This window comes from Macaca fascicularis, chromosome 10 (assembly GCF_037993035.2).
Source record: "Macaca fascicularis isolate 582-1 chromosome 10, T2T-MFA8v1.1".
In the NCBI taxonomy this organism is placed as follows: domain Eukaryota; kingdom Metazoa; phylum Chordata; class Mammalia; order Primates; family Cercopithecidae; genus Macaca; species Macaca fascicularis.
The window spans coordinates 36,113,480-36,139,262 of NC_088384.1; the positions used below are offsets into that span (position 1 = coordinate 36,113,480).

The 25,783-nt window shown below is 41.5% G+C and overlaps 1 long non-coding RNA gene across 1 annotated transcript; it reads right to left on the reverse strand.

Moving 5' to 3' along the window:
* Positions 1-811: 811 nt before the first annotated feature.
* On the reverse strand, positions 812-6,665 carry LOC135965318 (uncharacterized). Its single transcript, XR_010578227.1, has 3 exons — positions 6,530-6,665; positions 1,928-2,068; positions 812-976 (listed from the first exon to the last, which is right to left on the reverse strand). It is a non-coding gene; the product is annotated as an uncharacterized lncRNA (long non-coding RNA).
* Between the last annotated feature and the right edge of the window lie 19,118 nt (positions 6,666-25,783).

Sequence of the window (25,783 nt, forward strand, 5' to 3'; positions counted from 1 at the left end):
ATTATTTGGGAAATTCTCAGACTACTTAGATTGGAAAAAACCAAAATCCTAAAACTAGGAGATTCACTGTTAGGAAAGTGTGTTCTGTAGAGGAATGCCAAGGGTGTGGCATGTCTTGCAAATTTCCCTAGTGCCAAAGAGATTACACATGAGACTCCTGAATCCCCTCAATCATCTCACAGAAGTGAGGAAGAGAGACAGAATTATCCAGGAAAGATCTGTGGAGAAACCTCATCTGATGCCATGAATTCCATCACATACGGAGAAGTTCCACAAGGATTTTAGAATGTTCTCCCAGCAGAAACACTGCCAGCTTGGACCAGAAAGTTTAGAGACTAGACAAAATCAAAGAACTCCCAAAACTAGAGAGGCAGGAAATAGGCTGATAGAACTACTCAACCTCAAACACGTGCTACCCTTTAAGAAAAGAAAGATGACCATCAGGGCAGAGCCATGCGCTCAGAGGCCAAAGCCATGGACACAGAGATAGATACGGAACACATGGCTCTCCTTATCGTTGCTGGATTTACTGTGCGCCACGCCAGCTTTCTTCTTGCCATCCTCGCTACAACACAAAAGGAGAGGTTTGCACACACCGCTGAGTCCAATGCTGCGGGACCTTGGCCAACAGGCCCTGCCCCGACTCCCTGTGATCAATAAATGAATAGTCACCCCAACCCGATTCCCTATAATCAATCAATGAGCAACCACCCCACCCAGACTCCCAGTCATCAATGAGCAACCACCCCATCCCGACTCCCTGTGATCAATCAACGAGCAACCACACCACTCCGTCTCCCTAGAACCCCCCCCAGAGAGGTTCCAGAGCCTGTGACACTCTCCTTTCCCAGCCTCTCTGCCAGAGGGACTCACCCGCTATGGACTTACCCGGGGCTTGGCCTTCAGGAACACATGGCTCTCCGTATCATTGCTGGATTTACTGTGCGCCATGCCAGCTTTCCTCACAGCATCCTCGCTGCAACACAAAAGGAGAAGAGAGATTTGCACACACCACTGAGTCCAATGCTGCGAGACCTTGGCCAACAGGCCCTGCAAAGCAGCTGTCCCTGGTGACAAGGTGCTGTCCCCACCCAGCACACCAGCCTGGCTGAGGTCCAGGAGAGCCATGAAGGAAGGGGCACTCAATAGAGAGCAATGACAGGCCACTGAGGCAGGGAGAAAGCGAGCAGGGTGATGAGAAAGAAGGGACAGGAAAGATGGTTGCCATGGAGCAAAGAAAAACCCCTGGCATGAGGAGGTGGGGGGCTAGCCCCTAGGGATGGCTCACAACCCATTCAAGTTGAAGGAAGTATGCATTAGATTACTGGGCAGCAGCTGGCCTTTAGTTCCTAGTTCCTGCTCTCTGAGTGGTCTGCACCAACTCTGCCAGCATGGTACGACCCAGATTCCTCCTCTGTAAAATGAAGGGGCCACATGAAGTCATCATTCAGTCCCTCCCAAGGCAAGGGTCTGTCCCTGTGTGGGACAATGCAGGTTTCATATGTGGGATCAAAGAGACAAGCCCCAACTTCAACAACTTCAAGCTGGGGACAAGAGCAGAAAGACCACAGAAATGTGAACAGTATCTTTAAAAACATTTACCAACAATTCTGCACTAAGAGATGGAATCCTGTGAAAGGTTTTCATCACACTGCTGCTCCGCAGGGAGAGCGAGCCATGTAGGTCAGTTAAGCTGGAGCTCCCTTGATTGCAGCACACGCTGCCCCCAGCATTCACACAGGCAAGACAGGAACAGGTGTGTATCTTTTAGGAAGGCCTGGCCTGTGGCTCCTGCGGACTGGTTGCCTGGTCTGCTCACGCCTGCCTTCTTCCCAGTAGGCGGGGTCTCTTTCCTGCCTGGCCTCCCTGCAATAGCTTTGAGGTGATGGGATGACCATGGTGGTGCAAGACCATGAGTGCACCTCACCTTTGGGCTCAGTGATGATGTGACGGACTCCAAGTCTCTGGCAGACATAATGGAAGGCTTGATTCCCAGGGTTACACCACTGATTGATAGATTCATTCGAGCACGTCCATAACATGTTGTTCACTGAGTCCTAACACGTGCCTGCAAAAACAGCATACTTTATTCAATTGTGATGCCACTAGCTACCTGTACACACATTGCACACAAGCACTGCTCAAAGATACAAGGGCTGTTTAATGTTGAAAACCCACATCCCTACTCCCACAGATTTACATGGCAAAGCCCTAGGCTGGGACTTGGAAAAAGCCAGGATTTAATTTTTAATGTGGTTTAACTCCTATGTGAGAAGGAGTTAAGTCTCACAGAAATAGATAGTAATTGATTTATGTGTGACCTAATTCCAAAAAGGATATAAGGAATTTACATTAAAAATCCAGGTAAGGCCAGGGGCATTGGCTCACGCCTGTAATCCCAGCACTTTGGGAGGCTGAGGCAGGCAGATCATGAGGTCAGGAGATTGACACCATCCTGGCTAACATGGTGAAACTTTGTCTCTACCAAAAATATAAAAAATTAGCTGGGTGAGCTGGCAGGTACCTGTAGTCCCAGCCACTAGGGAGGCTGAGGCAGGAGAATGGCATGAACCCGGGAGGCGGAGCTTGCAGTGAGCCGAGATTGTGCCACTGCACTCCAGCCTAGGTGACAGAGGGAGACTCCATCTCAAAAAAAAAAAAAAAAAAATCCAGATAAAAGAAGACCAATTAACATTAATACACAACAAAAAGCCCTAGTAACTGAGCCCAACACTTAGACATAAGCTTCCTACCAGCCAGGGCAAATAGAAAATCCAATGTATTACATAGTGTTCCCTTTCTCAGAATAACAAATGTACCAGTTCCTTACAGGAAATAAACCTTTTTATGGTATAAACCTTGATAATTTGTTACAGGCGCCATCACACAACCTAATGAACAGTATCTTCAACTGCAGTTTATTCAGAGTGATTTCGCATATGGAAGTTTCTTATACTGGGTCCCAAACTTAAATAGTACAAAAAATTCTTTCTGGCTGGGTGCGATGGCTCATGCCTGTAATCCCTGCACTTTGGGAGGTGAAGGCAAGAGCACTGCTTGAACCCAGGAGTTTGAGACCAGGCTGGGGGACATAGTGGGACCTTGGCCCTATACAAAATAAACAAAACTAACTGGGCATGTTGGTGCGTGCCTACAGTTCGAACTACTCAGGTGGCTGAGCGGGGAGCCCCGGAGGTGGAGGCTGCTGTGAGCCAAGATCACGCCACTTCACTCCAGCCTAGGTGACAGGACACATTCTGTCTTAAAACAGAACAAAACAAAATTTCTTTCTTTTCAAGGAAACTAGAATGCCATAGAGAATTGGCAAAATATTTCAGGAAAAATTTGCTAAAATTTTCAATTTTCCAAAGAAACGTGTTTATTTCTTATGCAATCCTGGTACAAGAACACTAAGGCCCAGTGAGCTCTCAGCAGCAATGAGGTCTACATGACTTGTAAACTGACCATCCAAAATATGATACACCAAGCCAGAGGCTAGGACTTTGGAAACAAATATTAAGCTGTTTAATGAGTTTGGAGATTATTTTCAAAGTTTTTAAGTTTTAGGCTCTTTACAAGATTTTTCTAACAATCACACCCTTTTGTTGTTGTTGCATATTAGTGGTAATTAGTGGTAAAGAGATGGAAAATATACGCGTAAGACCACAGAAAGAAAACTGTCACCACACATCTTCCTAAATTTAACACTGAACCAGAGTTTTCAAAGTGTTTCCAAAATGGCAACTTTTGCATGAAGGCTTTTCCTGATATACATGAATTATCAAAAGGGTAACTGCAAGAGGGGTTACGATCATTAACATCACAAGGTAAAAATGTTTGTAAGAAACACTTTGTAGTTTGTCAGTGCTCAATAAGGTTTGGTATACATGCAAACATAGCTCAGCTGCAATCCTTCCAAATACTAGCTCTAAAACCAGGAGACACCTTGGCCTTTTCCCTTACCACAGGACAGTGCAGCGATAGCATGGACTTCAGGCTCCAGAGGTTGAATTCCGGCTCTAACACTTTTGGGTGGCCCTGGGAAAGTCATGGAGTATCTGTTTTCTCATTTGTAGAGTGGAAATAATAAAAGTACATACCTACCTTATACAGTTATTGTGAAGACTACATGAGTTAAATGTGTCAATAATTAACGATCCACACCAGCATGCATACACACACACACACACACACACACACACACACACACACAAGTTTTGATCATTGATCTTATTCCATTTGCCACTTTCAAACATAACTTTAGCACTGTGTCTCTTGAGTTTGTTTCTCCCGAGTAGCTGGGACTACAGGCGAGCCACCACGCCTGGGTAATTTTTGTATTTTTAGTAGAGATGCTTTTGTCCTGTTGACCAGGCTGGTATCAAACTCTTGACCTCAGGTGATCCAGCCACCTCGGCCTCCCAAAGTGCTGGGATTATAGGAGTGAGCCACTGAGCCCGGCCTGAGGAACATTTTTTTTTTTATACATTATTCCGTTTAACTATGTGCCCATTCTGAAACCAAAAATACACTGCTTTAATTACTATAGTGTGTCTCCTTATAAAAATATATGTACATTTAAAAATAAGTCAGTATTTTAGGCTTTGCAAGCCGTAAGGATGCTGCTGCAACTACTCAACTCCACTGTTACATACATAAAGCTGCCACAGACAACACATAAACAAATGGACACGCCAATGTTACAATAAAATTTTACTTCCAAAATAGGCTGAAATTGGCCAGAGAGGGATGGTTTGCTGACTCCTGCTTTAGACTAATCTAATAAAGGTAAAAAAGAGTGACATACAATTGAAGCATGTAAAGAAGAGGACCTAATCTTACGGAGACTCTTCTATGTGCTAGACCTTTTGCAAGACCCTTTGTCTACAAAATGCATCTGATCTTTTTAACAACTCCAGTAGATAAGCATCATTATGAACATTTTACAAAAATTAAGAATTCCAAGAGGAAAAATAACTTATCTAGGTCATACAGTTAAGGAGCCAGGCTTTAAATCCAGGAGGTCTTTCTCCTCCAAATCTCCATGATCAACATTTATGTTTTTATCAATTCTTCCCTTATAGCCACAAAATACCTCCCTATCCCTTTTTGGAACGAGGTATAAACATTTGTGCATATGACATAATGTTGACTTCAATTCCACACACATTTACCTGGTACATAGTATGTGCCAGGCAGGCATTGTGAAATGTGCTGGAGATTCAAAATTGTAGAGACCATCTCTTTCTACGAGTTGTCAAAACTGTAGCTTGTTAATGTCAGGCTCTGAATTTCAAAGTATGTCATGTTCTTTTTTATTTTGCTAGAACCGCTAATGGTGCTCTCCACCATATTAACGATGTGTCTTCCGTGGCCCCTTCTGCCCTTTGTAAACAACCACAGGTGTGGATTTTGTTTTGTCTGTGTGCAAGGCTTGCTGCTGAGTAGTTTCCCTATTAGACTGTTGCCCACAGCACCAGCTGTTGTTACAAACTGCCGATTCCCAGCCACACAGCTTTTCGTTTCCCGTTTCTTCAGATGGTATAACTCACTGTGTCCTTGAAGCCTGTATCCATATGTTTGGGTCAAAATACCTTCTCATCCTCACTGGACCAACATAATACCAAGAATGCTATTTCTCTAAGTGTTTTTCAGACAGGTTTAAGAGTAAAGACGTGAATATACATGCTGCTTGAGTCCAATTTTTAAAATATCTGCTTCTCTCCGGCATTGTCCTGTAGAGTTTAACCAATAAAAATCTCCTATATTTCTTATCTAGTTATTAAAATTATATCTCCAAGTTAAAAACCAAAAAAAAAAAACAAAAAAATGTTTCTATACATTTTTTCTATATTGTGTGCTTAATAGTTTGTATGTGTCCTAAAACAGGTGTTTTACATGCTTATTTTAATAGCTTTGAAATTCTATCATAGTGAGTAGAGTTCTTGCTGTCATCCGAAAATAATGTGTGAAAATACTTTATTTTCTAAAACTTTGTTGAACTGATTATTATCTCGACTAATTTTACAGGATGAGAGTTTTCAAAACTATACTATTATGTCAACCACAAAAATTGTATTTTTAAATCTTCCTACCTTATATTGATAATTGGTACTATTTGTAATCAGAGCTATTGCACACTTTTTTTTTTTTTTTTTTGGAGACTGTCTCACTTGGTCACCTAGGCTGGAGTGCAACAGTGCGATCTCAGCCCACTGCAACCTCTGCTTCCTGGATTCAAGTGATTCTCCTGCCTCAGTCTCCCAAGTAGCGGGTATTACAGGCACCCAAGTAATTTTTGTATTTTTGTAGAGATGAGGTTTCACCATGTTGGCCAGGCTGGTCTTGAACTCCTGACCTCAGGTGATTCACCCGCCTTGGCCTCCCAAAGTGCTGGGACTACAGGCATGAGCCACCACGCCTGGCCACAAACAACTGTTTAACAAAGTAAGTTTAAAATAACAGGAAAGCCTTAAATTTCAGAATTTGAGATAAATCAAGGAATGAGCCACAAGTAAAAATCACTTACTTTTCAAAGATCACAAACCATCTGTTCCACCAAAAGGACAGCAAGTGGCAAAGCTGCCTGATCCCCCTGGAGGAGGCACCAGCATCACCAAGTTGGTGCCATAGGTATGCGCCTTCTGCAGCACTTTTAGAGAGGCAGCCCACAGTCAGTATTTGCTGCAGAAAGGAATGAAAACGCTAAGTCCAAATATTTGACACAGAAATTAATTTGATTACCAAAACAGATTTGGGTATAATGAGGGAGCCCCAAACTGAAACTAATATAAATCCAGATTAGGAAAACAGAGCAAGAAGTAATAGATAAGGAAAAAAAAAATAATTATCTTCTGACTCCACAGCCTGACCCCAATTATATGGCCTATTATTATATGGCCTCCTATGATATGATCTGAACATTTCTTGAAGGTGTTCCCAATCCTCAATATGCCCTCATGCCTCTCTACAAATTATTCCAAAAAAATTATCACATGGACTAAATCTCAAAATAAGAGATTCTTCTATTTGTGTTTCCCCTAAAAAACCGATATAGGTTGAATACACTTATCTGAAATGCTTGGGACCAGAAGTGTTTGGATTTCAGATTTTTTCAGATTTTGAAATATTTGCATTACACTTAAGAGTTGAGCATTCCTTGGCCAGGTACAGTGGCTCATGCTTGTAATCCCAGCACTTTGGGAGGCCAAGGTGGGCGGATCACAAAGTCAGGAGATTGAGACCATCCTGGCTAACACAGTGAAACCCCGTCTCTCCTAAAAATACAAAAAATTACCCAGGCGTGGTGGTGGGCATCTGTAGTCCCAGCTACTCGGGAGGCTGAGGCAGGAGAATGGCACGAACCTGGGAAGCGTAGCTTGCAGTGAGCCGAGATGGCGCCACTGCTCTCCAGGCTGGGCGACAGAGCAAGGCTCCATCACAAAAAAGAAGAGTTGAACATTCCTAATTGAAAAATCAAAAATCCACAATACTCCTATGAACATTTCCTTTATTTTTATTTATTTTTACTTATTATATCTGAGATTAGTGAAATTATTTCCTTTGAGCATCACGTCAGCACTCAAAACGTTTCAGATTTCAGAGCACTTTGGATTTTTTGCTTTGGGATGAACAACTTGTATTCCAATCAAGATCTTGGGCTTTTTTTTCCATTTTATACAGCACAAATTCTTGACAGGTTTGTGATACTACACTCATTAACAGCTTGCAACATAAAATCAGCCAAAAGTTTCACCCCAATGAAAGCTTTCAAATATTACATAACAGTTTTATACCTGTGTAACTTATTATAACCCTTTATATATATTTTATTTTTCTTTTATAAAGACTCAATGAAATAAACTATCATTAGGAAAATAATTATTGTTTCTAGTGAAGAGGCGCAAAATGTACTTTAATCTCCCTTACTGGCATATCTAAAACATCGAGTGAGTTTATGGATTTTCCGTACACAAGCCTAGTGAGAACTGATGATGTCAACAGAAAATCAGAGTGGTTCACTTAGAAAGTTGTCAGGCTACAAAATATAACTTAATGGCTGGGCGCGGTGGCTCACACCTGTAATCCCAGCACTTTGGGAATCCGAGGTGGGCAGATCATGAGGTCAGGAGTTCGAGACCAGCCTGGCCAACATGGTGAAACCCCATCTCTACTAAAAATACAAAAATCAGCCGGCTGTGGTGGTGCATGCCTGTAATCCCAGCTACTCAGGAGGCTGAGGCAGGAGAATCACCTGAACCCAGGAGGCAGATGTTGCAGTGAGCTGAGATTGAGATCATGCCACTGCACTCCAGCCTGAGTGACAAAAGCAAGATTCCATCTTCAGAAGAAAAAAAAGTAGCCTAGATAGATGAAAATTCATTTTTAAATGGTTTAGATTAGAAAAGTAAGTAAAAATGAATCTGTCTGGTATTTGTTTTGAATGCCTGTGCTTCTAAAAAGCTTCATTTTTTTAAGCTGCATGCCCCAAGATGTATATTCTTCATTCAGGACATAAAGCCAAGAGGATAAATTTCCACTGGTAAGAAACCCAAAAAGGAGAATAACTGAAAAATTAGCAACTTTGTTAGCATAACATTTTTACCAAGATGTTTTTAACAGGCACACTCTTATTAACATAGTAATAGGTAGTAATTTATAAAGGAATAAAAACTTATAGACCTCCTGAATGTTCACCTAATTTTCAAAACTTTATTCAGTTTATAACTGGTGAATTTCAGTGTAGTGACATCATGTTATTAATAAACAGAGAATGCATATAAAAGTACAATCCTCACTTGGGCCCTGGAGTTCGAGACCAGCCTGAGTAACAGAGCAAGAGCTCGTCTTTCAAAAAGAAAAAAAAAATACACTGAAATTAAATGTTTACAAACCAATTTCTACCAAGTTCTAAATATACCCTTGCCTTCTGAAGGCTTTTTTTTTTTTATATTGCACACATTTTCAACAAGCATTCCTTTAGTATTTCCATTTTTTAGAGTAAGATTTAATTTTCTCCCATGGGACAAGCCCAGATCAAGCCTTCAACTTGTCATGACAATGTTTATTCAGGTAAAACAAACAAATTGTCCTCTAAAAAGTATTTTCTACAGTTCAAAGTATCCAATTATGCAAATTATAACCACTATTAACCATTTTATCATTTATATTTGATACAATAGAGGCCTATGAAAATAAAATACTGTTCTTAAATTCTAGTGTGGACTAATAAGTATTTCATTTGGTGTAAGTATTTAACTTCGTAGTCTCATAATGAATTAATCATAAATATTTTCCGTTTCTAGCATTTCCAACTATAAAAGTAAAGCATAAACTTACACTGAATTCATTAAATACCTATTAATTCAGATGCATTTTTCTACATATGGCATCTTATTCTAGCCTTGTCTTTTTACTACAGCTCATGGTTTGTTACAAATCCAGGTATTTTCGTATGTTATGTGTAAACTCTTATGGAATGATGATTTTTAATCTTTTGGGGGGGTCACAGATGACTTTGAAAATCTGATGAAAGTTATGACCAGAAACATATAAAGTGGTATTTAAAACTTTGAGGGAGTGTGTTTCATAATCCCTTAAAGGTTTATGCTGGTTAAGAACTCCTCCTACTTTAAAAAAAGTGCAGTGGGCCGGGCACAGTGGCTCACGCCTGTAATCCCAGCACTTTGGGAGGCCGAGGCAGGTGGGTCACTAGGTCAGGAGTTTGAGACCAGCCTGGCCAACATGATGAAACCCCATCTCTACTAAAGATACACCAAATTAGCCAAGCGTGGTGGTGAGCGCCTGTAATCCCAGCCACTCGGGAGGTTTAGGCAGAATTGCTTGAACCCGGGAGGCGGAGGTTGCAGTGAGCTGAGATCACGCCACTGCACTCCAGCCTGGGTGACAGGGTCAAACTCCATCTCAAAAAAAAAAAAAAAAAAAGGTACGCAACGGCATATATAGTTTGCTACCTTCTATTAAGGTAGAAATTAAGAACATATATAATGTGATTATATTTGCATGAAGAAACCCTGGAAGAATAAGTGAAAACAAATGTGGTTACCTGTGGGGGCAGAATATAGAATTCATCAACAGTGTGGGAATAACACTTCTCTGCATAAACCTTTGTACACTGTTTTGACTTTCACACTCTGTACATCTATTTTAAAACATTAAACTACAAAAATTATGGTAAATTCTAAAAACAAAGTATCTCCTATAGAAAGCTTTTACTTGCTTGGTCAAGACTGTATTTAGCAAAGATGATGCTAAGTATCAGGTTTCCACATTCACAAAGCATATGCAAAACAGGAAATCAACTAATTTATACTAACAGTGATGATGATAAAGTGTTTATAGTTAAAAATGGGGCCGTTTTGCATTCTTATAGGTTCATGCAAATTTATGTCCATAGCTTGCAATGTGTATTGACTGGAATAAAAATCTGGACAATGACTGGAAGAAAAAAGAAGGTCAAGTATGCATAGGTAAGGGCTTTGTAAAGCACAGAGTAAGTGCTCAATAAAACATAGATGAACAGGGCTATACAGGGGAACAAGTCTGGGAAGCTCAGAGCAACATAGCTGTTTGATCCTGTTTCAGAGTGTTGGAGATGGTGGGACCAGCCATGGCAGCGAGTGCTGCTGACGGGGAGACTATCGAGAAAGTCTACTTAGTTGGAAGCATCTAATTAATGCTTTTTGCACACTCGCCCTCTTTTCTCATTAGTATTGTACGTTCCTGAACTGGATTGGCTACAAATACACCATTTTCAACCTAATATATATAAAAAAGGAGGTCCTAAAATGGTGTCTGTTTCCATTCAGTTAGCAAATTTCTACTTCAGGGTATTATTGTGAGTAGTAGTTCCTCAAAAATATTTCAAAAACTGCACCTGAGTAGACATATACCTTAAAACTTCAATATGCTATAGAAACTACTACAAACAAAAGCGATTATGCTAAGTTTGAGAGCTTTCATTTTTCCTAACAGCTCAGATTCTAAATGTAACAAGCCAAGTTTAATAGGTCTATGAAAAATTGTTGATTAAAATTCCTTATACTGGATTCCACAGGCAATGCTTACTACTTACAGGCCCCTGACAGGTCAAAGTGAAAAGAGAGGAAAACAACAAATCAGTCTTTTATTTACTGTTAAGAACAAACATGAGAATAACGTCTTCTCAAAGTATCAGTGACTAAAATCCAAACTCTCTGAACAGTAGTTAACATTAGCACCAGTTGCTCGGCCCCTGGCAGAGTAAGCCTGATCAAAGGCTGACTTTGCTAAAAACACATGTCAACTTCAAGTGGATCTTTGCTGGTGCTTGGCAGTTTCTTCATTCTTCACTTGGTTAGTCCCCAGAAAAACCTTTGGAGTGGTAACTCCAAAACTGCTGCAGCAATTAAGCTTGACTTTCAGCAGCATCGTGGCTTGCTTTTTTTTTTTTTCCAACTGACTTTCTGTATTGCTAAAAAGATCCAGACCACTTACCATAAGCTTATCCCACTCATGTCTCTTCCAACTCAACAATCTTGGAATTCAGCTTCATTTAGCCTCCACACTGACAATTTCAACTTGAACAGCCTCCTGTCACCTAAAACTCAACACGTCCACCTCTTACTTCATTGTCTTACCTCAACGCTCCTGCTAGGTTAACCTTTAGCAAGTATAGCTCCATTTATGTCACACAATTCTAAATATACCTCTTCAAAGGCATCCAAGATAAAAATCAATGATTTTAAGCTTGGCATTCAGAAGCATTATCAATCCGGTCCTCTGAGAAAATCAATGGATACCTTAAAGACAAACAAAATGCTGTATTACTGTAATTGCGTACTTTGAAAAGACTGCAAAGAAAAGCTGATAAAGCACCTGTGCAACACAAGTAGGGCTGAGGATTGCTCCAAAATGGTAAATCTGCTGGGAATCCCTGCTTCAGCAAAGACGCTCTTCAGGGAAAGAAGCTGCTGATTCAGGAAGGAGAGGAAGAGCTGGGAGGAGTGAGAAGGAGTTTGTCATCACAAGGGGCTTTCTTCCTGCCAACCACTCTGGGCCAAGTCAATATCATCTCAAGACAGATGATTGGACCAGCGTCCCAACCTGTCTCCCCACTTCCACGGGCATCTCAATGGTTTCCTCTCTGTGTAGCCAGTGATCATTTGAAAATGTAAATAAAGCCAGGCACAGTGGCTCACTCCTGTAATCCCATCACTTTGTGGGTGCCAAGGAGGGAAGATCACTTGAGCCTGGGAGTTTGAAACCAGCCCGTCTCTACCAACAACAACAAAAAAAGCCACGTCCAGTAGCATGCAGCTGTAGTCTCTGCTACAAGGGAGGCTGAGGTGGGAGGATCACTTGAGCCCCAGAAGTCAAGGCTGCAGTGAGCCATGATTGTACCACTGCATTCCAGCCTTGGCAACAGAGGAAGATCGTATCCGCAGCCCCAACCCCCAAAAAGTAAATAAAACCATATCTTCCCTTGTTTAAAACCCTGGAGCTATTTTCCAAGACAGTTACAGTAAAATCCAAATTACTGACAGGGCCTCAAAAGGGCCAGTATCTGCTGACCTCCTCAGCATCATCTGCCTCAACTCAACCCTCTCTCACTACATTTTCAGCCACACTGGCCTTCTGTCACACCTCCAAAATACCATGCTGCTTCTTCATGTTGGGTCTTGGCACTTGCTGTTCCCTCTCTTCTTGGACTACCCATCTATTCCAGTTTGCCTGGGACTTTTAGCACTGAAAGTCCCATGTCCTGAGAAATCCCTCAGTCCCAAGCAAACTGGGATAGCTGGTTACCTTCTCAGGATAGAGGGCTTATCTTTCAGATCTCAGCTCAAGTGTCTTTCCCCAGAAAGGTCTTACCTGCCCCCCAAACTAAAAGAGCTCCCACCTCCACCCCAGGCGCACTCCCTATCATGTTATCCTGTTTTATATTCTCCCCAGCACTTATCACTGGCTGAAATTATTTTGTTCTGGTTATTTTCTTACTGTCCAACTCCCCACACTCTAATATAGGCTCTGCAAAACAAATGCTTATTAATTCTGCTCCCCAATAAGGCAATATAGTAGGCACTCAATTAATACAGAATGAAGGAAGGGTAGCTTAGTCATCTGGATCATAACTGGAAGGAAATAATAAAACTTTAAGGGAGGAAGAAGGAAAGACACCTAGTGTGTCCATCACTACACTGATAGTATCTTTAGGAAGTAACATAAACAGGAAAAAAGCAATAAAATTGTCACTGAATCTAACCACTTCTAAAACAGCAGTTTATATAGAGCATATGGGGGCAGAAGACAACTCAGAGTAAAACACAAGGATGTTAAAAAAAAAAAAAAAGCCTCAAAAAGGTGAAAAAGAGCTATAAGGCCGGGTGCAGTGGCTCACACCTGTAATCCCCCAGTACTTGGAGAGGCAGAGGCAAGAGCACAGCGTGAGCCCGTAAATTTGAGCCCAGACTGGGCAACATAGTGAGACCCTATTCTTTAAAAAAATTAAAAAAGGAGTTATGGAAGATTCTCAAGCACGTATGTGTCCAGTGTAGAAGTAACCAAATCAGGCCGAAAGATTCCATGCCTCAGCTATTAGCTATTCCATCGTCTGAAAGGCCAGACATCCAAGTGCCTAGAATTTCAAAAGGCCTGTGACTGCTCATGGGTAGAGTGTCACACTGGTGGCCCCTAATGGATGATGCATCCTTGTGTTCACGCCCTTGTTCAGTTCCTGTTCCACATGGAGTCTGGACCTGGTAACATGATTTTTTTTTTTTCATGTTAGAAAGCAACATGCAGCTGGGTGCAGTGGCTCATGCACTGGAGGTCAAGGCAGGTGAATCACTTGAGCTTAGGAGTTCGAGATCAGCCTGGAGAACATGGGAAAACCTAGCCTCCACAAAAATTACAAAAAGTAGCCAGGTATGCACCTGTAGTCCTAGCTGCTCGGGAAGCTGAGGTGGGAGGAATGCTTAAGCCCAGAGTGGGAGTCTGCAGTGAGCTGAGATAGCACCACTGCACTCCAGTCAGTGCCACAGAGACACACCGTCTCAAAAAAAAAAAAGCAAGCATGATGCCAGCAGAGGCCTGATACTCCCTTGTCCTCTTGAAAAGCTCCTTCCTGGAAACCAGCTTCCATGATGTCAAGAGCTTCAGCCTAGATTACTGGATAATGGGTTCCCAGTGGAGAGAGACCCTGCAGAATGAGAAGCCATCTTCAGGGTCACAGCCCAAGCTAGGCTTCCAGTTGAATGAAGCTGCAGATGTGACTTCAGCTTCACCGTGTAGAGAAGAATCACCCAGTTGAGCCCCACCCACGTAGACTCATTGTTGCTTGAAGCCACTTAGTTTGGGGGTTTTCACTGAGTGGAAGTAGATAACTGAGATATCCTCAAAGTCAGAGAAATTCTGTGATTCAAGTGCTAGAGATCATTTTATATTAATAACAGTTTAAGTTCGTGAAGCAGGATAATCTCCACATTCCATTGATTTACATCATGCTCCTAAATGTATTTCTTTTCTTTTCTTTTTTTTTTGGAGACAGGCTTTCACTGTATGGCTGAGCACAGCGTGAAGTGACACAATCATGGCTCACTGCAACCTCAAGCAATCCTCTCGCCTCAGGCTCCTTAGGAGCTGGGACTACAGGGGTGCAGCACCATGCCAGGCTAATTTTTAAAAATCTTTTGTAGAGACAGGGTCTCACTATGTTGCCCAGGCTGGCCTAAATATATTTCTATAATCTACTTTTTATAACAATCAGTTATCTAATTCCACACTTAGTTAATATCATTTTCAGAGGTAAGCTCAGCTAGTTAGACTTTGCTCTCTGATCTTAGTCATTTCAATCCATTAGTTTTCCCCGAGTCTTAGGTACCAAGAGATCTATTTTGTAGATTAAACTCAGCTGATTGTTGTATGAAAAATGACATAATGGGGGGGGCGGAGCAAGATGGCCGAATAGGAACAGCTCCAGTCTCCAACTCCCAGCGCGAGTGACACAGAAGACCGGTGATTTCTGCATTTTCAACTGAGGCAAACAGGGTCTGGAGTGGACCTCAAGCAATCTCCAACAGACCTACAGCTGAGGGTCCTGACTGTTAGAAGGAAAACTATCAAACAGGAAGGACACCTACACCAAAACCCCATCAGTACATCACCATCATCAAAGACCAGAGGCAGATAAAACCACAAAGATGGGAAAAAAGCAGGGCAGAAAAGCTGGAAATTCCAAAAATAAGAGCGCATCTCCCCCGGCAAAGGAGCGCAGCTCATCGCCAGCAACGGATCAAAGCTGGACGGAGAATGACTTTGACGAGATGAGAGAAGAAGGCTTCAGTCCATCAAACTTCTCAGAGCTAAAGGAGGAATTACGTACCCAGCGCAAAGAAACTAAAAATCTTGAAAAAAAAGTGGAAGAATTGATGGCTAGAGTAATTAATGCAGAGAAGGTCATAAACAAAATGAAAGAGATGAAAACCATGACACGAGAAATACGTGACAAATGCACAAGCTTCAGTAACCGACTCGATCAACTGGAAGAAAGAGTATCAGCGATTGAGGATCAAATGAATGAAATGAAGCGAGAAGAGAAACCAAAAGAAAAAAGAAGAGAAAGAAATGAACAAAGCCTGCAAGAAGTATGGGATTATGTAAAAAGACCAAATCTACGTCTGATTGGGGTGCCTGAAAGTGAGGGGGAAGATGGAACCAAGTTGGAAAACACTCTTCAGGATATCATCCAGGAGAACTTCCCCAACCTAGTAGGGCAGGCCAACATTCAAATCCAGGAAATACAGAGAACGCCACAAAGATACTCCTCGAGAAGAGCAACTCCAAGACACATAATTGCCAGATTCACCAAAGTTGAAATGAAGGAAAAAATCTTAAGGGCAGCCAGAGAGAAAGGTCGGGTTACCCACAAAGGGAAGCCCATCAGACTAACAGCAGATCTCTCAGCAGAAACTCTACAAGCCAGAAGAGAGTGGGGGCCAATATTCAACATTCTTAAAGAAAAGAATTTTAAACCCAGAATTTCATATCCAGCCAAACTAAGTTTCATAAGTGAAGGAGAAATAAAATCCTTTACAGATAAGCAAATGCTTAGAGATTTTGTCACCACTAGGCCTGCCTTACAAGAGACCCTGAAGGAAGCACTAAACATGGAAAGGAACAACCGGTACCAGCCATTGCAAAAACATGCCAAAATGTAAAGACCATCGAGGCTAGGAAGAAACTGCATCAACTAACGAGCAAAATAACCAGTTAATATCATAATGGCAGGATCAAGTTCACACATAACAATATTAACCTTAAATGTAAATGGACTAAATGCTCCAATTAAAAGACATAGACTGGCAAACTGGATAAAGAGTCAAGACCCATCAGTCTGCTGTATTCAGGAGACCCATCTCACACGCAGAGACATACATAGGCTCAAAATAAAGGGATGGAGGAAGATTTACCAAGCAAATGGAGAACAAAAAAAAGCAGGGGTTGCAATACTAGTCTCTGATAAAACAGACTTTAAACCATCAAAGATCAAAAGAGACAAAGAAGGCCATTACATAATGGTAAAGGGATCAATTCAACAGGAAGAGCTAACTATCCTAAATATATATGCACCCAATACAGGAGCACCCAGATTCATAAAGCAAGTCCTTAGAGACTTACAAAGAGACTTAGACTCCCATACAATAATAATGGGAGACTTCAACACTCCACTGTCAACATTAGACAGATCAACGAGACAGAAAGTTAACAAGGATATCCAGGAATTGAACTCATCTCTGCAGCAAGCAGACCTAATAGACATCTATAGAACTCTCCACCCCAAATCAACAGAATATACATTCTTCTCAGCACCACATCATACTTACTCCAAAATTGACCACGTAATTGGAAGTAAAGCACTCCTCAGCAAATGTACAAGAACAGAAATTATAACAAACTGTCTCTCAGACCACAGTGCAATCAAACTAGAACTCAGGACTAAGAAACTCAATCAAAACCGCTCAACTACATGGAAACTGAACAACCTGCTCCTGAATGACTACTGGGTACATAACGAAATGAAGGCAGAAATAAAGATGTTCTTTGAAACCAATGAGAACAAAGATACAACATACCAGAATCTCTGGGACACATTTAAAGCAGTCTGTAGAGGGAAATTTATAGCACTAAATGCCCACAAGAGAAAGCAGGAAAGATCTAAAACTGACACTCTAACATCTCAATTAAAAGAACTAGAGAAGCAAGAGCAAACACATTCGAAAGCTAGCAGAAGGCAAGAAATAACTAAGATCAGAGCAGAACTGAAGGAGATAGAGACACAAAAAACCCTCCAAAAAATCAATGAATCCAGGAATTGGTTTTTTGAAAAGATCAACAAAATTGACAGACCACTAGCAAGACTAATAAAGAAGAAAAGAGAGAAGAATCAAATTGATGCAATTAAAAATGATAAAGGGGATATCACCACCGACCCCACAGAAATACAAACTACCATCAGAGAATACTATAAACACCTCTACGCAAATAAACTGGAAAATCTAGAAGAAATGGATAATTTCCTGGACACTTACACTCTTCCAAGACTAAACCAGGAAGAAGTTGAATCCCTGAATAGACCAATAGCAGGCTCTGAAATTGAGGCAATAATTAATATCCTACCAACCAAAAAAAGTCCAGGACCAGATGGATTCACAGCTGAATTCTACCAGAGGTACAAGAAGGAGTTGGTACCATTCCTTCTGAAACTATTCCAATCAATAGAAAAAGAGGGAATCCTCCCTAACTCATTTTACGAGGCCAACATCATCCTGATACCAAAGCCTGGCAGAGACACAACAAAAAAAGAGAATTTTAGACCAATATCCCTGATGAACATCGATGCAAAAATCCTCAATAAAATACTGGCAAACCGGATTCAGCAACACATCAAAAAGCTTATCCACCATGATCAAGTGGGCTTCATCCCTGGGATGCAAGGCTGGTTCAACATTCGCAAATCAATAAACATAATCCAGCATATAAACAGAACCAAAGACAAGAACCACATGATTATCTCAATAGATGCAGAAAAGGCTTTTGACAAAATTCAACAGCCCTTCATGCTAAAAACGCTCAATAAATTCGGTATTGATGGAACGTACCTCAAAATAATAAGAGCTATTTATGACAAACCCACAGCCAATATCATACTGAATGGGCAAAAACTGGAAAAATTCCCTTTGAAAACTGGCACAAGACAGGGATGCCCTCTCTCACCACTCCTATTCAACATAGTGTTGGAAGTTCTGGCTAGGGCAATTAGGCAAGAGAAAGAAATCAAGGGTATTCAGTTAGGAAAAGAAGAAGTCAAATTGTCCCTGTTTGCAGATGACATGATTGTATATTTAGAAAACCCCATTGTCTCAGCCCAAAATCTCCTTAAGCTGATAAGCAACTTCAGCAGAGTCTCAGGATACAAAATTAATGTGCAAAAATCACAAGCATTCTTATACACCAGTAACAGACAAACAGAGAGCCAAATCATGAAGGAACTTCCATTCACAATTGCTTCAAAGAGAATAAAATACCTAGGAATCCAACTTACAAGGGATGTAAAGGACCTCTTCAAGGAGAACTACAAACCACTGCTCAGTGAAATAAAAGAGGACACAAACAAATGGAAGAACATACCATGCTCATGGATAGGAAGAATCAATATCGTGAAAATGGCCATACTGCCTAAGGTTATTTGTAGATTCAATGCCATCCCCATCAAGCTACCAATGAGTTTCTTCACAGAATTGGAAAAAACTGCTTTAAAGTTCATATGGAACCAAAAAAGAGCCCGCATCTCCAAGACAATCCTAAGTCAAAAGAACAAAGCTGGAGGCATCACGCTACCTGACTTCAAACTATACTACAAGGCTACAGCAACCAAAACAGCATGGTACTGGTACCAAAACAGAGATACAGACCAATGGAACAGAACAGAGTCCTCAGAAATAATACCACACATCTACAGCCATCTGATCTTTGACAAACCTGAGAGAAACAAGAAATGGGGAAAGGATTCCCTATTTAATAAATGGTGCTGGGAAAATTGGCTAGCCATAAGTAGAAAGCTGAAACTGGATCCTTTCCTTACTCCTTATACGAAAATTAATTCAAGATGGATTAGAGACTTAAATGTTAGACCTAATACCATAAAAATCCTAGAGGAAAACCTAGGTAGTACCATTCAGGACATAGGCATGGGCAAAGACTTCATGTCTAAAACACCAAAAGCAACAGCAGCAAAAGCCAAAATTGACAAATGGATCTCATTAAACTAAAGAGCTTCTGCACAGCAAAAGAAACTACCATCAGAGTGAACAGGCAATCTACAGAATGGGAGAAAATTTTTGCAATCTGCTCATCTGACAAAGGGCTAATATCCAGAACCTACAAAGAACTCAAACAAATTTACAAGAAAAAAACAAACAACCCCATCAAAAAGTGGGCAAAGGATATGAACAGACATTTCTCAAAAGAAGACATTCATACAGCCAACAGACACATGAAAAAATGCTCATCATCACTGGCCATCAGAGAAATGCAAATCAAAACCACAATGAGATACCATCTCACACCAGTTAGAATGGCGATCATTAAAAAGTCAGGAAACAACAGGTGCTGGAGAGGATGTGGAGAAATAGGAACACTTTTACACTGTTGGTGGGATTGTAAACTAGTTCAACCATTATGGAAAACAATATGGCGATTCCTCAAGGATCTAGAACTAGATGTACCATATGACCCAGCCATCCCATTACTGGGTATATACCCAAAGGATTATAAATTATGCTGCTATAAAGACACATGCACACGTATGTTTATTGCGGCACTATTCACAATAGCAAAGACTTGGAATCAACCCAAATGTCCATCAGTGACAGATTGGATTAAGAAAATGTGGCACATACACACCATGGAATACTATGCAGCCATCAAAAAGGATGAGTTTGTGTCCTTTGTAGGGACATGGATGCAGCTGGAAACCATCATTCTTAGCAAACTATCACAAGAACAGAAAACCAAACACCGCATGTTCTCACTCATAGGTGGGAACTGAACAATGAGATCACTTGGACTCGGGAAGGGGAACATCACACACCGGGGCCTATCATGGGGAGGGGAGAGGGGGGAGGGATTGCACTGGGAGTTATACCTGATGTAAATGACAAGTTGATGGGTGCTGACGAGTTGATGGGTGCAGCACACCAACATGGCACAAGTATACATATGTAACAAACCTGCACGTTATGCACATGTACCCTAGAACTTAAAGTATAATAATAATAAATAAATTAAAAAAAAAAAGAAAAAAGAAAAATGACATAATGGAGGAGTACAGATGGCGTTCCAAGGAGTTTTTTAGTGTTTAGGGTGTTTTTTTGTTTGTTTGTTTTGTTTTTCTAATGATAAAACTGTGGTTACTCTTGAAAATCTGGGGCAATAAAATAAAACTATAAATAAGAAAAGCCATCATTATTTTATCTTTGAAAAGAGCTAATCAGTTAATGTTTTAAGTTCTAGCATTTAAATCAGGTCAGGCATGTTGGCTCCCGCCTGCAATCCCAGCACTTTGGGAGGCCGAGGCGGGTGGATCGCTTGAGCTCAGGAGTCTGAGACCAACCTATGCAATATGGTGAAACCCCATCTCTACACACACACACACACACACACACGCACACACACACACAATTAGCCCAGCAAGGTGGCGTGTGCCTGTAGTCCCAGCTACTCAGCAGGCTGAGGTGGGAAGATCGCTTGAGCCCAGGAGGTTGAGGTGGTAGTGAGCCGTGATCACGCCACTGCACTCCAGCCTGGATGACAGAGTGAGACCTGGTCTCAAGTAAGTCAATCAATCAATCATAGCCTGGGCACAGTTGCTCATGCCTGTAATCCCAGAACTTTGGGAGGCTGAGGCAGGAGGACTGCTTGAGCCCAGGAGTTCAAGACTAGCCTGAGGAACATGGCGAGACACCAACTCTAGAAAAAAAATTTTTTTTAATTAGCCAGGCATGGCGGCCAGCACCTGTGATCCCAGCTATGAGGGAGGCAGAGTTGTGAGGATTGCTTGAGCCTGGGAAGTTTGAGGCTGCAGTGAGCTGTGATCACACCACATCACTCCAGCCTGGGTGAAAGAACAATATTTTGTCTCAAAATAGTAATAAGAAATTATAATTTAAAAAATCAGTTTTGGCCACTGCAAGTTACCACTGGGGTTAATAAAAGTGTGTGTCACCTATTTTTGAAAGAATATATACTGAATCTGCTCATGCAGGCCATGCTAATCTTTTCTGTTTCATTCCAATTTTGATATCTGCGCTGCTGAAGTAAGCACTTATCAGTACACCTAAGTATTGGAGTGAAATCATAATGCCAAGCAAATGAAATTCTTTCCAGTAATTATTATTAACCACATCTATGTAACAAGTATCTGTACTACTTAGAAATCAAAATTAATCATGACTCAGTAGAGAATTTCAGGGCTAGAACTCCATGAATCATTTCATTTGAAGCATTATTTCATAAAGTGTTTTGCCTGGTTTGGCCCAGGCAATTCACAGGTGGTCTATGGCTAAGGCCTTATAATTTGTGAATTTGGAAATAGGTGACTTTATTATCTATTCAATAACTTAAATTATAAAAATAAAATTAAAATATTTCAATGTCCCCACAGTCCACTCCATCAGGCCCCTCCAATTCCTCTCCTGCTTTCACATCAAATCCCTGGAGAAAGATCTGTTCTTCATCTTATCCTCCCCACCTTACCCTCAGCCAGCTCTAACTGGCTGTCACTGCTATTACTCCCCTGAAACAGCTCTTGTTAACAGTGCAGTGGCCTCCACATTACACATTCAAAATACCTCTTTCAATCTGAACCTTGACTTCTCCAGCAGAATTCAATGCTGTTTAACAAGTTCTCCCTTTTTTATTAAAAAGTTACTTTTTAAAACTTTTTATAAAATTCCCATTGTTAAACTTCAAAAACATATAAAAAGATTACTGGTGGAAAGTCTTGCCCCAGCCAGTTCCCTTCCCCAGGGGAACCAATGCTTCCAGTTTCTTTGATGTTTCATTCATTCATTTATTTAGCAAATATTCACTACGCACCTGCTGTGCACTGGGTGCTGTTCTAGCACTGGCAGGGCATGGTGGCTCACACCTGTAATCCCAGAACTTTGGGAAGCAAATGCAGGAGGACTACTTGAGCTCAGGATTTCGAGGCTAGCCTGGGCAACACGGCAAAATCTCGCCTCAGATTAACAAAAAAAAAAAAAAGAGAGAGAGAGGGAGACAAAAATCCCTGCCCTGCTGGAGCTGACATTCGAAGCAGGAGATACAGTCAATAAACAAATAAATGGGTAGAAAGAAGAAAACTAAAGCAGAGCAAAAAGGATAAGGAGGAACAGGATTTTATTTTATAAAAAATTTTTATATAGAATGGTCAGAAAGGTCTTTCCGGTAAGGTGATTTTTCTTTCTTTAAGAGACAGGGTCTTGCTCTGTTGACCAGGCTGGAATGCAGTGCTGCAATCCTAGCTCACTACAGTCTTGGACTCCTGGGCTGAAGAGATCCTTCTACCTGTAGAAGCCAAGTGCTTCTACCTAGCATCTAGCTGATTTGAATTTTTTTTTCGGTAGAGATAGTCTCACTTTGTTGCCTAGGCTGGTGTTTAACTCCTGGCTTCAAGTGATTTTCCTGCTTTGGCCTCCCAAAGTACTGGTATTACAGGCATGAGTCACCGAACCTGGCCCTTTTTTTTTTTTTTTTTTTTGAGACAGGGTCTGTCTCACTCTACTGCCCAAGCTGGAGTACAGTGGTGTGATTGTAGTTCACTGCAGCCTTAAACTCCTGGGCTCAAGCAATCCTCCCATCTTAGCCCTCCAAATATCTGAGACTACAAATGTGAACCACTATGCGTGGCTAATATTTTTTTAAAAAATTCTGTAGCAGTAGGGTCTCACTATGTTGCCCAGGCAGGCCTCAAACTCTTGGCTTCAAGCTATCCTCCCACCTTGCCCTCCCAAAGTGCTGGGATTACAGGTGTGAGCCAGGCACCTGGCCTGATAAGGTGGTATTTGAGCAGAGACATTTAACAAGTGAGAGAAACAGCCATGTGGTTATCCAGAGTCCAATATTCCAGCATAAGGGATCTGAGGAGGAGCATGCTTGGTGTGTGTAAGCCAGCCAGCTGTGGCTAAGTGGCATAAACAAGACAGTGTGGTAGATGCAGAGGGTGTAGGTGCAGCAGGTAGTAGGCAGCAGGTGCGGATGATGTACATGCAGTAGATGTAGGTTCGGGGGTGTAGGTGCGGAGCATGTAGGTGCAGCAGGTAGTAGGTAGTAGGTGCAGATGATGTACATGCAGTGGATGTAGGTTCGGGGGTGTAGGTGCGGAGCATGTAGGTGCAGCAGGTAGTAGGTAGTAGGTGCAGATGATGTACATGCAGTGGATGTGGGTTCAGAGGCTGTAGGTGCAGATGGTGTAGGTGCAGATGGTGGAGGTGTAGATGGTGTAGGTGCAGTGGATGTAGATGTAGAGATTGTAGGTGCTGAGGGTGTAGGTACAGTGGATGTAGATGCAGTGATGTAGGTGCAGAAAGGGTAGGCGCAGAGGGTGTAGGTACAGAGTGTGTAGGTGCAGTGGGGACCCAATCATTCAGCATCTTTACAGAAGTAATGGGACATGGGACACATCTGGAAGATAGAGCAGACAGCATTTGCTGACTAAATATGGAGTTCGGCAGGCAGGGGTAGGCGGAGAAGGCAGAGTCCAAAGTGATGCTAAAAGTCTCTGGACAGCGCTGGAAAGACATAGATACCAGTACCTGAAATGAGAAAGATTTTGGAAGGAGCAAATCAAAGATAACCTCAGGAGTTTGGCTGGGGGCATATTTAGCTTGAAGTGACCATCAGTTTTCCAACCAGAGAAGTCTAATATTCTGTGCACACACAAGCAAACAGTCGCATCAATTAAAAAAAAATCTGACCCCCTGGCTTCAAAGATTATCACTATTTTTTAAACCTATTTGCCTCTAGGCAAATGCATAACACAAGACATGTAGGTATTAGTAGAGATAGGAAGCTGGGAAACGGGAGACTATAACAGACACTTCATGGATAATATTAAGTTGGTGCAAAAGTAATTGCAGTTTTTGCCATTGAAAACAATAGCAAAAAACACAATTACTTTTCCACCAACCTATAGTTCTGTCCAGATCATATACTATGAAACAATAAGAGGGTACTAGGTCCCAAGAGAATTAGGGCAGTTAAAAGGCAGAAATGGAGACGTGAAGAAGCAACAAGGTATTTTTCGTTTCTGCCAGGAGTTGGGAATGGGATGAACAAAAAGTAGCGCTAACAACAGACTTCTGCCTAGGGCCAGTATTAACACAGGTCGATGTAGTGGTACCTGGACCTGAAGAAAAGGATTTGTTTTTTCACTTGTTTTATGAAAGTCTGTTATTCTGATGAGAAAAAAATCATAAACTCGAAAATGTGAGGTTATTTTAACAATGCTAATAAGATCATAGCCCACCTTAATATTTGTGCATAAAATTTAAATAATAAGCCAATAAAGTGGACAGCCTTCACAAAAATCCAAATGGGGAAAATGTAATGTGTACTACCTTCCCATAGAAATTCAAATACAGTGCAGCAAGAAAATACTAGTAGTTGCTCTTCAAGCGCACTGCAGTAGTGGACAGCTACCCTACACACTGCAGCTACCCTACACACCCTACACACTAGAGACAAAGTTCACAGATCCACCCAAAGTTCTCTCTCTGCAATAAGAAACCATAATATTCAGATACAGAGGAGCAAAAGTGTTCACAATTTCCAAGCTAAAGTTGAATATAAAGGAAAAAGTTGGTGAAGGTTGTAAAACTATCAGTGCTCCAATGTATAAACCACTTTTTAAAAAATCACAGTGATTAATCATAAAACTACATTTAGCCTTCCAGGGAACCATTAAAATGAATTCATTGAACATTCTAACCAACCAGATCCTACTAGTAAATATCTATTAAGCTCCAAGCAGGTACGAAAATTCTCACGTGAGAGATACAAAAACCACTAGAAAAACAAGTATTCCGTTAACAGTTAAGGGGGGAAAAAAGTTCACATAAAAGTGACATGAAATATTCAGGACCGGGCGCAAGTGCCTCACACCTGTAATTCCAGCACTTAGGGAGGCCAAGGCAGGTAGGTATTTTGGATCCAGGAGTCTGAGACCAGCCTGGGCAACATGGAAAAAAGCTCGTCTTAAAAAAAAAAAAAAAACAAAAAAAAAAAACCAGAAATTAGCTGGGGTGGTGGTGCATGCCTGTAGTTCCAGCTACTCAAGAGGCTGAGGTGGGAGGATCGCTTGAGCCTGGGAGGCAAAGGTTGCAGTGAGTGAGACTATACCACTTCATTCTATTTTGAGCAACAGAGCAGGACTGTTTAAAAAAAAAAAAAAAATTCCGGCCAGGTGTATGGCTCACACCTGTAATCCCAGCACTTTGGGAGGCTGAGGTGGACAGACCACCTGAAGTCAGGAGTTTGAGACCAGCCTAGCCAACATGGTTAAACCTCATCTCTACTAAAAATACAAAAATTAGCCAGGTGTGCTGGTGGGTGCCTGTAATCCCAGTTACTCGGGAGGCTGAAGCAGGAGAATCACTTCAGGAGGTGGAGGGTGCAGTGAGCCGAGATTATGCCACTGCACTCCAGCCTGGGCAATATAGCAAGA